Genomic DNA, 14,897 nt, shown 5'->3' with positions numbered 1-14,897 from the left:
TTAAAAGCTTTCCGACACGAGTTGGGAAGCTCTATGCGTGTGGAAAGATCAGGTTGCAGACTTCATTTTTGGCAAAGTGTCTAGTCTGCCGTGTTTGGATTGACTTTTGCCGCTCCGATGCCGTGCTGCGCTCCTTCTTTGTGGCGGTGCTGGGGAGTCCGGTCGTCCGTGCGCTGCCGTTAGTGAGCCTTTTGCTCGTTCGTCGCAAGGCCGTATGGTGAACTGTCCGAGATTTTGTGCGTTTTCTTCCCGCCGCAGTTTTAATACAAAAACAATTTTGTTAGGTACTTTTTATAATCTTAGGTGCAAAATGTTGGCACTGGCGATGCTGCTTAAGACAAAAAGAAATTGAAGGAAATCAGGCTTTTTTGGTGTTTGTGAAAAGGATGGGCTAAACACGCCACAATGGGGAAGGATTCTAAGCCTTACCTAACCCTAAACTGTCAACCGTAAACCATTAACAGTACTCCGACGCTAACTGTAACTGGGCCTCTTCAAAGCCATGAGCTTAACCCGCCCCTAACCCAAGCTCTATCACCAAACCTTTCCATGCTTAAACGTTTCTAACCGCTAACTTTGGAAAGGTGGTTTAATTAGAAAGATTGGATTTGTGGAAAAGATATATTTGCTTTCAAAGGAAACAGCATCAGGCAACTTGGTATTTGTGAAGCCGATGGGTTCAGCACGCCACGATTGGAAAAAAGAGTAGTAATCAGATTCCATCCCGAAGCCTTACCCCTAACCTTGTAACACAGCCCAAAGAATGTGTGCCAGGAACTTCTGGTGGCTGCAGCAGAAGGGGAAGTTGCGGACCCCCGTAGGTAAGCGGTGGGGGAGTTACAATCTTCAGCTTTTCTTTTCTTAACGCAAACAACATTGTTTCAAAGAAGCAACCTCGCGCCCCAGTCACTAAGACTGCTGGAAGGTTTGTTTGAGCTGCCGCCTCATTTGAATACCCATGATGCACCGAGAAACGCCCCGCCTTATTGTTAGTTTAATAAGACTTTAAAACAGCCCAATATTAAATAGTTCCAATCCCTTTGCAATTGTGTTTTGCATGTGTTAAAGGTTCCAACGATCAGGCAAGAGCTGGGTGGGATTAATTAAACACACCTTAACCTCGAGGAGCACTGCCTGTGGCCGGGCCGTTGCCCTGCGGCATGCTTGGGTATACTCTGGTTTCTCTTCCGACCGAATAAATCTTTCGCCTTTTACTAAAGATTTCCGTGGGGAGGAACGACCATGAGTCTTAATCAATTTTTTGATGCCTGGCGTTTGCTGGGCTTCTTTGCTGTTGTTAACGATAGATCAAAAAGATTGCTTGCTTTAGTCGCAAGCTTCGTCCTGGCTAAGGGCTGCGTCGCATCCAGAAGCGCAAAATATCCTGCCTGTGTCATGCTATGTACTGTTTGGGGTTGTAGAAATGCTTTAACGAGGCAGAGTTAGACCACGCCCTCCAGACTGTATGCAAATAAGCCTGTACATATGCTTTCAAGCATATTCCCAATTGTTCTTTATGATAAACAAACCAAAAAAAAAAAACAACTGTCCTTAAATGTTTAACATTGAGATCTCTGTTCCTCACATGTGCAGTTGTATTATTCATTTCCTCAAATATCAATAGTGAAACATCTGGAAAAAGTACTCACCACACGCTTAAGGGGCCGGTTTTCAGCATGGAAAGGACTAATGCGCCCTCTGTACGTTCAGTGATCATAGCTTTTTTGCTATTTGTTTAAAAGCTTTCCGACACGAGTTGGGAAGCTCTATGCGTGTGGAAAGATCAGGTTGCAGACTTCATTTTTGGCAAAGTGTCTAGTCTGCCGTGTTTGGATTGACTTTTGCCGCTCCGATGCCGTGCTGCGCTCCTTCTTTGTGGCGGTGCTGGGGAGTCCGGTCGTCCATGCGCTGCCGTTAGTGAGCCTTTTGCTCGTTCGTCGCAAGGCCGTATGGTGAACTGTCCGAGATTTTGTGCGTTTTCTTCCCGCCGCAGTTTTAATACAAAAACAATTTTGTTAGGTACTTTTTATAATCTTAGGTGCAAAATGTTGGCACTGGCGATGCTGCTTAAGACAAAAAGAAATTGAAGGAAATCAGGCTTTTTTGGTGTTTGTGAAAAGGATGGGCTAAACACGCCACAATGGGGAAGGATTCTAAGCCTTACCTAACCCTAAACTGTCAACCGTAAACCATTAACAGTACTCCGACGCTAACTGTAACTGGGCCTCTTCAAAGCCATGAGCTTAACCCGCCCCTAACCCAAGCTCTATCACCAAACCTTTCCATGCTTAAACGTTTCTAACCGCTAACTTTGGAAAGGTGGTTTAATTAGAAAGATTGGATTTGTGGAAAAGATATATTTGCTTTCAAAGGAAACAGCATCAGGCAACTTGGTATTTGTGAAGCCGATGGGTTCAGCACGCCACGATTGGAAAAAAGAGTAGTAATCAGATTCCATCCCGAAGCCTTACCCCTAACCTTGTAACACAGCCCAAAGAATGTGTGCCAGGAACTTCTGGTGGCTGCAGCAGAAGGGGAAGTTGCGGACCCCCGTAGGTAAGCGGTGGGGGAGTTACAATCTTCAGCTTTTCTTTTCTTAACGCAAACAACATTGTTTCAAAGAAGCAACCTCGCGCCCCAGTCACTAAGACTGCTGGAAGGTTTGTTTGAGCTGCCGCCTCATTTGAATACCCATGATGCACCGAGAAACGCTCCGCCTTATTGTTAGTTTAATAAGACTTTAAAACAGCCCAATATTAAATAGTTCCAATCCCTTTGCAATTGTGTTTTGCATGTGTTAAAGGTTCCAACGATCAGGCAAGAGCTGGGTGGGATTAATTAAACACACCTTAACCTCGAGGAGCACTGCCTGTGGCCGGGCCGTTGCCCTGCGGCATGCTTGGGTATACTCTGGTTTCTCTTCAGACCGAATAAATCTTTCGCCTTTTACTAAAGATTTCCGTGGGGAGGAACGACCATGAGTCTTAATCAATTTTTTGATGCCTGGCGTTTGCTGGGCTTTTTTGCTGTTGTTAACGATAGATCAAAAAGATTGCTTGCTTTAGTCGCAAGCTTCGTCCTGGCTAAGGGCTGCGTCGCATCCAGAAGCGCAAAATATCCTGCCTGTGTCATGCTATGTACTGTTTGGGGTTGTAGAAATGCTTTAACGAGGCAGAGTTAGACCACGCCCTCCAGACTGTATGCAAATAAGCCTGTACATATGCTGTCAAGCATATTCCCAATTGTTCTTTATGATAATAAACAAACCAAAAAAAAAAACAACTGTCCTTAAATGTTTAACATTGAGATCTCTGTTCCTTACATGTGCAGTTGTATTATTCATTTCCTCAAATATCAATAGTGAAACATCTGGAAAAAGTACTCACCACACGCTTAAGGGGCCGGTTTTCAGCATGGAAAGGACTAATGCGCCCTCTGTACGTTCAGTGATCATAGCTTTTTTGCTATTTGTTTAAAAGCTTTCCGACACGAGTTGGGAAGCTCTATGCGTGTGGAAAGATCAGGTTGCAGACTTCATTTTTGGCAAAGTGTCTAGTCTGCCGTGTTTGGATTGACTTTTGCCGCTCCGATGCCGTGCTGCGCTCCTTCTTTGTGGCGGTGCTGGGGAGTCCGGTCGTCCGTGCGCTGCCGTTAGCGAGCCTTTTGCTCGTTCGTCGCAAGGCCGTATGGTGAACTGTCCGAGATTTTGTGCGTTTTCTTCCCGCCGCAGTTTTAATACAAAAACAATTTTGTTAGGTACTTTTTATAATCTTAGGTGCAAAATGTTGGCACTGGCGATGCTGCTTAAGACAAAAAGAAATTGAAGGAAATCAGGCTTTTTTGGTGTTTGTGAAAAGGATGGGCTAAACACGCCACAATGGGGAAGGATTCTAAGCCTTACCTAACCCTAAACTGTCAACCGTAAACCATTAACAGTACTCCGACGCTAACTGTAACTGGGCCTCTTCAAAGCCATGAGCTTAACCCGCCCCTAACCCAAGCTCTATCACCAAACCTTTCCATGCTTAAACGTTTCTAACCGCTAACTTTGGAAAGGTGGTTTAATTAGAAAGATTGGATTTGTGGAAAAGATATATTTGCTTTCAAAGGAAACAGCATCAGGCAACTTGGTATTTGTGAAGCCGATGGGTTCAGCACGCCACGATTGGAAAAAAGAGTAGTAATCGGATTCCATCCCGAAGCCTTACCCCTAAGAATGTGTGCCAGGAACTTCTGGTGGCTGCAGCAGAAGGGGAAGTTGCGGACCCCCGTAGGTAAGCGGTGGGGGAGTTACAATCTTCAGCTTTTCTTTTCTTAACGCAAACAACATTGTTTCAAAGAAGCAACCTCGCGCCCCAGTCACTAAGACTGCTGGAAGGTTTGTTTGAGCTGCCGCCTCATTTGAATACCCATGATGCACCGAGAAACGCCCCGCCTTATTGTTAGTTTAATAAGACTTTAAAACAGCCCAATATTAAATAGTTCCAATCCCTTTGCAATTGTGTTTTGCATGTGTTAAAGGTTCCAATGATCAGGCAAGAGCTGGGTGGGATTAATTAAACACACCTTAACCTCGAGGAGCACTGCCTGTGGCCGGGCCGTTGCCCTGCGGCATGCTTGGGTATACTCTGGTTTCTCTTCAGACTGAATAAATCTTTCGCCTTTTACTAAAGATTTCCGTGGGGAGGAACGACCATGAGTCTTAATCAATTTTTTGATGCCTGGCGTTTGCTGGGCTTCTTTGCTGTTGTTAATGATAGATCAAAAAGATTGCTTGCTTTAGTCGCAAGCTTCGTCCTGGCTAAGGGCTGCGTCGCATCCAGAAGCGCAAAATATCCTGCCTGTGTCATGCTATGTACTGTTTGGGGTTGTAGAAATGCTTTAACGAGGCAGAGTTAGACCACTCCCTCCAGACTGTATGCAAATAAGCCTGTACATATGCTGTCAAGCATATTCCCAATTGTTCTTTATGATAATAAACAAACCAAAAAAAAAAAACAACTGTCCTTAAATGTTTAACATTGAGATCTCTGTTCCTCACATGTGCAGTTGTATTATTCATTTCCTCAAATATCATTAGTGAAACAAATGGAAAATGTACTCACCACACGCTTAAGGGGCCGGTTTTCAGCATGGAAAGGACTAATGCGCCCTCTGTACGTTCAGTGATCATAGCTTTTTTGCTATTTGTTTAAAAGCTTTCCGACACGAGTTGGGAAGCTCTATGCGTGTGGAAAGATCAGGTTGCAGACTTCATTTTTGGCAAAGTGTCTAGTCTGCCATGTTTGGATTGACTTTTGCCGCTCCGATGCCGTGCTGCGCTCCTTCTTTGTGGCGGTGCTGGGGAGTCCGGTCGTCCGTGCGCTGCCGTTAGTGAGCCTTTTGCTCGTTCGTCGCAAGGCCGTATGGTGAACTGTCCGAGATTTTGTGCGTTTTCTTCCCACCGCGGTTTTAATACAAAAACAATTTTGTTAGGTACTTTTTATAATCTTAGGTGCAAAATGTTGGCACTGGCGATGCTGCTTAAGACAAAAAGAAATTGAAGGAAATCAGGCTTTTTTGGTGTTTGTGAAAAGGATGGGCTAAACACGCCACAATGGGGAAGGATTCTAAGCCTTACCTAACCCTAAACTGTCAACCGTAAACCATTAACAGTACTCCGACGCTAACTGTAACTGGGCCTCTTCAAAGCCATGAGCTTAACCCGCCCCTAACCCAAGCTCTATCACCAAACCTTTCCATGCTTAAACGTTTCTAACCGCTAACTTTGGAAAGGTGGTTTAATTAGAAAGATTGGATTTCTGGAAAAGATATATTTGCTTTCAAAGGAAACAGCATCAGGCAACTTGGTATTTGTGAAGCCGATGGGTTCAGCACGCCACGATTGGAAAAAAGAGTAGTAATCAGATTCCATCCCGAAGCCTTACCCCTAACCTTGTAACACAGCCCAAAGAATGTGTGCCAGGAACTTCTGGTGGCTGCAGCAGAAGGGGAAGTTGCGGACCCCCGTAGGTAAGCGGTGGGGGAGTTACAATCTTCAGCTTTTCTTTTCTTAACGCAAACAACATTGTTTCAAAGAAGCAACCTCGCGCCCCAGTCACTAAGACTGCTGGAAGGTTTGTTTGAGCTGCCGCCTCATTTGAATACCCATGATGCACCGAGAAACGCCCCGCCTTATTGTTAGTTTAATAAGACTTTAAAACAGCCCAATATTAAATAGTTCCAATCCCTTTGCAATTGTGTTTTGCATGTGTTAAAGGTTCCAATGATCAGGGAAAAGCTGGGTGGGATTAATTAAACACACCTTAACCTCGAGGAGCACTGCCTGTGGCCGGGCCGTTGCCCTGCGGCATGCTTGGGTATACTCTGGTTTCTCTTCAGATCGAATAAATCTTTCGCCTTTTACTAAAGATTTCCGTGGGGAGGAACGACCATGAGTCTTAATCAATTTTTTGATGCCTGGCGTTTGCTGGGCTTCTTTGCTGTTGTTAACGATAGATCAAAAAGATTGCTTGCTTTAGTTGCAAGCTTCGTCCTGGCTAAGGGCTGCTTCGCATCCAGAAGCGCAAAATATCCTGCCTGTGTCATGCTATGTACTGTTTGGGGTTGTAGAAATGCTTTAATGAGGCAGAGTTAGACCACGCCCTCCAGACTGTATGCAAATAAGCCTGTACATATGCTTTCAAGCATATTCCCAATTGTTCTTTATGATAATAAACAAACCAAAAAAAAAACAACTGTCCTTAAATGTTTAACATTGAGATCTCTGTTCCTCACATGTGCAGTTGTATTATTCATTTCCTCAAATATCAATAGTGAAACATCTGGAAAAAGTACTCACCACACGCTTAAGGGGCCGGTTTTCAGCATGGAAAGGACTAATGCGCCCTCTGTACGTTCAGTGATCATAGCTTTTTTGCTATTTGTTTAAAAGCTTTCCGACACGAGTTGGGAAGCTCTATGCGTGTGGAAAGATCAGGTTGCAGACTTCATTTTTGGCAAAGTGTCTAGTCTGCCGTGTTTGGATTGACTTTTGCCGCTCCGATGCCGTGCTGCGCTCCTTCTTTGTGGCGGTGCTGGGGAGTCCGGTCGTCCGTGCGCTGCCGTTAGTGAGCCTTTTGCTCGTTCGTCGCAAGGCCGTATGGTGAACTGTCCGAGATTTTGTGCGTTTTCTTCCCGCCGCAGTTTTAATACAAAAACAATTTTGTTAGGTACTTTTTATAATCTTAGGTGCAAAATGTTGGCACTGGCGATGCTGCTTAAGACAAAAAGAAATTGAAGGAAATCAGGCTTTTTTGGTGTTTGTGAAAAGGATGGGCTAAACACGCCACAATGGGGAAGGATTCTAAGCCTTACCTAACCCTAAACTGTCAACCGTAAACCATTAACAGTACTCCGACGCTAACTGTAACTGGGCCTCTTCAAAGCCATGAGCTTAACCCGCCCCTAACCCAAGCTCTATCACCAAACCTTTCCATGCTTAAACGTTTCTAACCGCTAACTTTGGAAAGGTGGTTTAATTAGAAAGATTGGATTTGTGGAAAAGATATATTTGCTTTCAAAGGAAACAGCATCAGGCAACTTGGTATTTGTGAAGCCGATGGGTTCAGCACGCCACGATTGGAAAAAAGAGTAGTAATCAGATTCCATCCCGAAGCCTTACCCCTAACCTTGTAACACAGCCCAAAGAATGTGTGCCAGGAACTTCTGGTGGCTGCAGCAGAAGGGGAAGTTGCGGACCCCCGTAGGTAAGCGGTGGGGGAGTTACAATCTTCAGCTTTTCTTTTCTTAACGCAAACAACATTGTTTCAAAGAAGCAACCTCGCGCCCCAGTCACTAAGACTGCTGGAAGGTTTGTTTGAGCTGCCGCCTCATTTGAATACCCATGATGCACCGAGAAACGCCCCGCCTTATTGTTAGTTTAATAAGACTTTAAAACAGCCCAATATTAAATAGTTCCAATCCCTTTGCAATTGTGTTTTGCATGTGTTAAAGGTTCCAATGATCAGGCAAGAGCTGGGTGGGATTAATTAAACACACCTTAACCTCGAGGAGCACTGCCTGTGGCCGGGCCGTTGCCCTGCGGCATGCTTGGGTATACTCTGGTTTCTCTTCAGACTGAATAAATCTTTCGCCTTTTACTAAAGATTTCCGTGGGGAGGAACAACCATGAGTCTTAATCAATTTTTTGATGCCTGGCGTTTGCTGTTGTTAACGATAGATCAAAAAGATTGCTTGCTTTAGTTGCAAGCTTTGTCCTGGCTAAGGGCTGCTTCGCATCCAGAAGCGCAAAATGTCCTGCCTGTGTCATGCTATGTACTGTTTGGGGTTGTAGAAATGCTTTAACGAGGCAGAGTTAGACCACGCCCTCCAGACTGTATGCAAATAAGCCTGTACATATGCTGTCAAGCATATTCCCAATTGTTCTTTATGATAATAAACAAACCAAAAAAAAAAAACAACTGTCCTTAAATGTTTAACATTGAGATCTCTGTTCCTCACATGTGCAGTTGTATTATTCATTTCCTCAAATATCATTAGTGAAACATCTGGAAAAAGTACTCACCACACGCTTAAGGGGCCGGTTTTCAGCATGGAAAGGACTAATGCGCCCTCTGTACGTTCAGTGATCATAGCTTTTTTGCTATTTGTTTAAAAGCTTTCCGACACGAGTTGGGAAGCTCTATGCGTGTGGAAAGATCAGGTTGCAGACTTCATTTTTGGCAAAGTGTCTAGTGTGCCATGTTTGGATTGACTTTTGCCGCTCCGATGCCGTGCTGCGCTCCTTCTTTGTGGCGGTGCTGGGGAGTCCGGTCGTCCGTGCGCTGCCGTTAGTGAGCCTTTTGCTCGTTCGTCGCAAGGCCGTATGGTGAACTGTCCGAGATTTTGTGCGTTTTCTTCCCGCCGCGGTTTTAATACAAAAACAATTTTGTTAGGTACTTTTTATAATCTTAGGTGCAAAATGTTGGCACTGGCGATGCTGCTTAAGACAAAAAGAAATTGAAGGAAATCAGGCTTTTTTGGTGTTTGTGAAAAGGATGGGCTAAACACGCCACAATGGGGAAGGATTCTAAGCCTTACCTAACCCTAAACTGTCAACCGTAAACCATTAACAGTACTCCGACGCTAACTGTAACTGGGCCTCTTCAAAGCCATGAGCTTAACCCGCCCCTAACCCAAGCTCTATCACCAAACCTTTCCATGCTTAAACGTTTCTAACCGCTAACTTTGGAAAGGTGGTTTAATTAGAAAGATTGGATTTGTGGAAAAGATATATTTGCTTTCAAAGGAAACAGCATCAGGCAACTTGGTATTTGTGAAGCCGATGGGTTCAGCACGCCACGATTGGAAAAAAGAGTAGTAATCAGATTCCATCCCGAAGCCTTACCCCTAACCTTGTAACGCAGCCCAAAGAATGTGTGCCAGGAACTTCTGGTGGCTGCAGCAGAAGGGGAAGTTGCGGACCCCCGTAGGTAAGCGGTGGGGGAGTTACAATCTTCAGCTTTTCTTTTCTTAACGCAAACAACATTGTTTCAAAGAAGCAACCTCGCGCCCCAGTCACTAAGACTGCTGGAAGGTTTGTTTGAGCTGCCGCCTCATTTGAATACCCATGATGCACCGAGAAACGCCCCGCCTTATTGTTAGTTTAATAAGACTTTAAAACAGCCCAATATTAAATAGTTCCAATCCCTTTGCAATTGTGTTTTGCATGTGTTAAAGGTTCCAATGATCAGGCAAGAGCTGGGTGAGATTAATTAAACACACCTTAACCTCGAGGAGCACTGCCTGTGGCCGGGCCGTTGCCCTGCGGCATGCTTGGGTATACTCTGGTTTCTTTTCAGACCGAATAAATCTTTCGCCTTTTACTAAAGATTTCCGTGGGGAGGAACGACCATGAGTCTTAATCAATTTTTTGATGCCTGGCGTTTGCTGGGCTTCTTTGCTGTTGTTAACGATAGATCAAAAAGATTGCTTGCTTTAGTCGCAAGCTTCGTCCTGGCTAAGGGCTGCGTCGCATCCAGAAGCGCAAAATATCCTGCCTGTGTCATGCTATGTACTGTTTGGGGCTGTAGAAATGCTTTAACGAGGCAGAGTTAGACCACGCCCTCCAGACTGTATGCAAATAAGCCTGTACATATGCTTTCAAGCATATTCCCAATTGTTCTTTATGATAATAAACAAACCAAAAAAAAAAACAACTGTCCTTAAATGTTTAACATTGAGTTCTCTGTTCCTCACATGTGCAGTTGTATTATTCATTTCCTCAAATATCAATAGTGAAACATCTGGAAAAAGTACTCACCACACGCTTAAGGGGCCGGTTTTCAGCATGGAAAGGACTAATGCGCCCTCTGTACGTTCAGTGATCATAGCTTTTTTGCTATTTGTTTAAAAGCTTTCCGACACGAGTTGGGAAGCTCTATGCGTGTGGAAAGATCAGGTTGCAGACTTCATTTTTGGCAAAGTGTCTAGTCTGCCGTGTTTGGATTGACTTTTGCCGCTCCGATGCCGTGCTGCGCTCCTTCTTTGTGGCGGTGCTGGGGAGTCCGGTCGTCCGTGCGCTGCCGTTAGTGAGCCTTTTGCTCGTTCGTCGCAAGGCCGTATGGTGAACTGTCCGAGATTTTGTGCGTTTTCTTCCCGCCGCAGTTTTAATACAAAAACAATTTTGTTAGGTACTTTTTATAATCTTAGGTGCAAAATGTTGGCACTGGCGATGCTGCTTAAGACAAAAAGAAATTGAAGGAAATCAGGCTTTTTTGGTGTTTGTGAAAAGGATGGGCTAAACACGCCACAATGGGGAAGGATTCTAAGCCTTACCTAACCCTAAACTGTCAACCGTAAACCATTAACAGTACTCCGACGCTAACTGTAACTGGGCCTCTTCAAAGCCATGAGCTTAACCCGCCCCTAACCCAAGCTCTATCACCAAACCTTTCCATGCTTAAACGTTTCTAACCGCTAACTTTGGAAAGGTGGTTTAATTAGAAAGATTGGATTTGTGGAAAAGATATATTTGCTTTCAAAGGAAACAGCATCAGGCAACTTGGTATTTGTGAAGCCGATGGGTTCAGCACGCCACGATTGGAAAAAAGAGTAGTAATCAGATTCCATCCCGAAGCCTTACCCCTAACCTTGTAACACAGCCCAAAGAATGTGTGCCAGGAACTTCTGGTGGCTGCAGCAGAAGGGGAAGTTGCGGACCCCCGTAGGTAAGCGGTGGGGGAGTTACAATCTTCAGCTTTTCTTTTCTTAACGCAAACAACATTGTTTCAAAGAAGCAACCTCGCGCCCCAGTCACTAAGACTGCTGGAAGGTTTGTTTGAGCTGCCGCCTCATTTGAATACCCATGATGCACCGAGAAACGCCCCGCCTTATTGTTAGTTTAATAAGACTTTAAAACAGCCCAATATTAAATAGTTCCAATCCCTTTGCAATTGTGTTTTGCATGTGTTAAAGGTTCCAATGATCAGGCAAGAGCTGGGTGGGATTAATTAAACACACCTTAACCTCGAGGAGCACTGCCTGTGGCCGGGCCGTTGCCCTGCGGCATGCTTGGGTATACTCTGGTTTCTCTTCAGACCGAATAAATCTTTCGCTTTTTACTAAAGATTTCCGTGGGGAGGAACGACCATGAGTCTTAATCAATTTTTTGATGCCTGGCGTTTGCTGGGCTTCTTTGCTGTTGTTAACGATAGATCAAAAAGATTGCTTGCTTTAGTCGCAAGCTTCGTTCTGGCTAAGGGCTGCGTAGCATCCAGAAGCGCAAAATATCCTGCCTGTGTCATGCTATGTACTGTTTGGGGTTGTAGAAATGCTTTAACGAGGCAGAGTTAGACCACGCCCTCCAGACTGTATGCAAATAAGCCTGTACATATGCTGTCAAGCATATTCCCAATTGTTCTTTATGATAATAAACAAACCAAAAAAAAAAACAACTGTCCTTAAATGTTTAACATTGAGATCTCTGTTCCTCACATGTGCAGTTGTATTATTCATTTCCTCAAATATCAATAGTGAAACATCTGCAAAAAGTACTCACCACACGCTTAAGGGGCCGGTTTTCAGCATGGAAAGGACTAATGCGCCCTCCGTACGTTCAGTGATCATAGCTTTTTTGCTATTTGTTTAAAAGCTTTCCGACACGAGTTGGGAAGCTCTATGCGTGTGGAAAGATCAGGTTGCAGACTTCATTTTTGGCAAAGTGTCTAGTCTGCCGTGTTTGGATTGACTTTTGCCGCTCCGATGCCGTGCTGCGCTCCTTCTTTGTGGCGGTGCTGGGGAGTCCGGTCGTCCGTGCGCTGCCGTTAGTGAGCCTTTTGCTCGTTCGTCGCAAGGCCGTATGGTGAACTGTCCGAGATTTTGTGCGTTTTCTTCCCGCCGCGGTTTTAATACAAAAACAATTTTGTTAGGTACTTTTTATAATCTTAGGTGCAAAATGTTGGCACTGGCGATGCTGCTTAAGACAAAAAGAAATTGAAGGAAATCAGGCTTTTTTGGTGTTTGTGAAAAGGATGGGCTAAACACGCCACAATGGGGAAGGATTCTAAGCCTTACCTAACCCTAAACTGTCAACCGTAAACCATTAACAGTACTCCGACGCTAACTGTAACTGGGCCTCTTCAAAGCCATGAGCTTAACCCGCCCCTAACTCAAGCTCTATCACCAAACCTTTCCATGCTTAAACGTTTCTAACCGCTAACTTTGGAAAGGTGGTTTAATTAGAAAGATTGGATTTGTGGAAAAGATATATTTGCTTTCAAAGGAAACAGCATCAGGCAACTTGGTATTTGTGAAGCCGATGGGTTCAGCACGCCACGATTGGAAAAAAGAGTAGTAATCAGATTCCATCCCGAAGCCTTACCCCTAACCTTGTAACACAGCCCAAAGAATGTGTGCCAGGAACTTCTGGTGGCTGCAGCAGAAGGGGAAGTTGCGGACCCCCGTAGGTAAGCGGTGGGGGAGTTACAATCTTCAGCTTTTCTTTTCTTAACGCAAACAACATTGTTTCAAAGAAGCAACCTCGCGTCCCAGTCACTAAGACTGCTGGAAGGTTTGTTTGAGCTGCCGCCTCATTTGAATACCCATGATGCACCGAGAAACGCCCCGCCTTATTGTTAGTTTAATAAGACTTTAAAACAGCCCAATATTAAATAGTTCCAATCCCTTTGCAATTGTGTTTTGCATGTGTTAAAGGTTCCAATGATCAGGCAAGAGCTGGGTGGGATTAATTAAACACACCTTAACCTCGAGGAGCACTGCCTGTGGCCGGGCCGTTGCCCTGCGGCATGCTTGTGTATACTCTGGTTTCTCTTCAGACCGAATAAATCTTTCGCCTTTTACTAAAGATTTCCGTGGGGAGGAACGACCATGAGTCTTAATCAATTTTTTGATGCCTGGCGTTTGCTGGGCTTCTTTGCTGTTGTTAACGATAGATCAAAAAGATTGCTTGCTTTAGTCGCAAGCTTTGTCTTGGCTAAGGGCTGCTTCGCATCCAGAAGCGCAAAATATCCCGCCTGTGTCATGCTATGTACTGTTTGGGGTTGTAGAAATGCTTTAACGAGGCAGAGTTAGACCACGCCCTCCAGACTGTATGCAAATAAGCCTGTACATATGCTTTCAAGCATATTCCCAATTGTTCTTTATGATAATAAACAAACCAAAAAAAACAAACAACTGTCCTTAACCCCTTCGCGACCTTTGCCGGTTCAGGACCGTCATGACAAGAAGGTCACTAAATGACCTTTGACGGTCCTGAACCGTCAAAAAGTTAAATAAGCTTAGAAAGTGATCAAGGATCACTTTCTTCGCTTAAACGGCCTTGCTGCAATGCCTCGATGTCGAGGCATTCAGCAAGGCCGAGATCGGCATCGGGGGCCATGTCTGGCCCCTCCCCGGGGCGTCAACAGCCGCCATACATTGTATGGCGGCGGACGCCCGTTTTAAAAGCGTTTAGGAGGCGATCAACGATCGCCTCCTAAACTTAAATGGTGTCGCTGGAATGCCTCGATCAGGAGGCATCCAGCGACACCAAACACTTACCTTTAGGTGGGCTGTGACCGCTCCGGAGAGCGGTCACAGCCGCAGCTGCCGGTGATCTTCGCCATCAAGTAAGATGGCGGCGGCCCGGGAAATAAAACAAGAGAGACGAAAAAGTTCGCTAGAGGGTCTCCAGACCCTCTAGAGAACTGGCTCCACTTGCTGGTTGAATACAGGTACTGCATTCAACCATGCAAGTCAATGGAGCCCAGCTTTCTAATCACTATGTGATTAGTAAAATATTCAAAAAAAAAAAAAAAAAATGGAAAAAAAAAAAAAAAATGTGCTAACATTTAAAAATAATTATGCAGTGATGTCACTAGATGAACCATCCAGTACCAGCAAAATGTGTAAAAAAAAATATAAAAAAGTATTAAAAAAAAAAATAAATAAATTTTATTATTTTGAGCAAGTGCTAAAATTTCTCAAAAATCTCAAAGAGTTAAAATAAAAGCACTTCAAATACCCAAGGGGTGTCTAATATATAAAAAAAATGGCTGATGGGGTAAATTGGAGTGGCCAAGCTCACAGATAGGGCATAGGTACAGACTGACCAAAATGGAGAAAAAAAGCGCACTTCCCAAATGTGGCATTTTAAATCTGAAACAACCCGACAAACCCATGCATGTCGGGTATCACTGCACTCAGGAGATGTTCCTGAACACATATTGGGGGGTTGTTTGACAGTGACATATACCAGAACCTGTATATCTATAACTAAAGTACAATTTGTGTGAAAAAAATTACTATTACAAAGTTTGACAAAGTGTAGTTCTATAATTGGTGCATGGAAAGGGTTAAAATAACAGCATTCGGAATACCCTGGGGTGTCTAGTTTTCCAAAATATATGGTTTGAATG

At 44.4% G+C, this 14,897-nt stretch overlaps 8 non-coding genes across 8 annotated transcripts; all 8 read left to right on the top strand.

Annotated features, from left to right (window-relative positions):
* The first annotated feature begins 1,170 nt into the window (after positions 1-1,170).
* On the top strand, positions 1,171-1,285 carry LOC128488214 (U5 spliceosomal RNA). The gene has a single exon (XR_008353646.1). It is a non-coding gene; the product is annotated as a U5 spliceosomal RNA (small nuclear RNA).
* Positions 1,286-2,905: 1,620 nt separating this feature from the next.
* Positions 2,906-3,020, top strand: LOC128488003 (U5 spliceosomal RNA). The gene has a single exon (XR_008353446.1). It is a non-coding gene; the product is annotated as a U5 spliceosomal RNA (small nuclear RNA).
* Positions 3,021-4,623: 1,603 nt separating this feature from the next.
* On the top strand, positions 4,624-4,738 carry LOC128488129 (U5 spliceosomal RNA). The gene has a single exon (XR_008353566.1). It is a non-coding gene; the product is annotated as a U5 spliceosomal RNA (small nuclear RNA).
* Positions 4,739-6,361: 1,623 nt separating this feature from the next.
* On the top strand, positions 6,362-6,476 carry LOC128487880 (U5 spliceosomal RNA). The gene has a single exon (XR_008353327.1). It is a non-coding gene; the product is annotated as a U5 spliceosomal RNA (small nuclear RNA).
* Positions 6,477-8,097: 1,621 nt separating this feature from the next.
* LOC128488260 (U5 spliceosomal RNA) lies at positions 8,098-8,211 on the top strand. Its single transcript, XR_008353689.1, has one exon. It is a non-coding gene; the product is annotated as a U5 spliceosomal RNA (small nuclear RNA).
* A 1,611-nt stretch (positions 8,212-9,822) lies between these two features.
* LOC128488117 (U5 spliceosomal RNA) lies at positions 9,823-9,937 on the top strand. Its single transcript, XR_008353554.1, has one exon. It is a non-coding gene; the product is annotated as a U5 spliceosomal RNA (small nuclear RNA).
* A 1,622-nt stretch (positions 9,938-11,559) lies between these two features.
* LOC128488187 (U5 spliceosomal RNA) lies at positions 11,560-11,674 on the top strand. The gene has a single exon (XR_008353620.1). It is a non-coding gene; the product is annotated as a U5 spliceosomal RNA (small nuclear RNA).
* A 1,622-nt stretch (positions 11,675-13,296) lies between these two features.
* LOC128488001 (U5 spliceosomal RNA) lies at positions 13,297-13,411 on the top strand. Its single transcript, XR_008353444.1, has one exon. It is a non-coding gene; the product is annotated as a U5 spliceosomal RNA (small nuclear RNA).
* The last annotated feature ends 1,486 nt before the right edge of the window (positions 13,412-14,897 follow it).

The sequence above is a fragment of the Spea bombifrons genome, chromosome 3, assembly GCF_027358695.1.
Source record: "Spea bombifrons isolate aSpeBom1 chromosome 3, aSpeBom1.2.pri, whole genome shotgun sequence".
NCBI lineage: Eukaryota > Metazoa > Chordata > Amphibia > Anura > Pelobatidae > Spea > Spea bombifrons.
This window is presented reverse-complemented; position numbering and strand designations above follow the sequence as displayed.